Here is a 206-nt window from a genome sequence, read left to right on the forward strand (position 1 = left end):
CCCATGTTAAAGATTTCTTCATTTGATTATAAACTCAAAGATCTGTAACAAATGTGTTTTCGTTGACACAAAATTTGGTAATACACTCAGTGATCCACAAAAGAACTGTTTTTTTTTTGTCACGAAATTGATGACGCGATTAGAGTCCAATGAATGCAAGTTTGATCCCTCGCAGCACATGTCAAGCTTCCACTTGCAGGGAACGA

Source organism: Aplysia californica, unplaced genomic scaffold (genome assembly GCF_000002075.1).
Source record: "Aplysia californica isolate F4 #8 unplaced genomic scaffold, AplCal3.0 scaffold00553, whole genome shotgun sequence".
NCBI classification, from domain to species: domain Eukaryota; kingdom Metazoa; phylum Mollusca; class Gastropoda; order Aplysiida; family Aplysiidae; genus Aplysia; species Aplysia californica.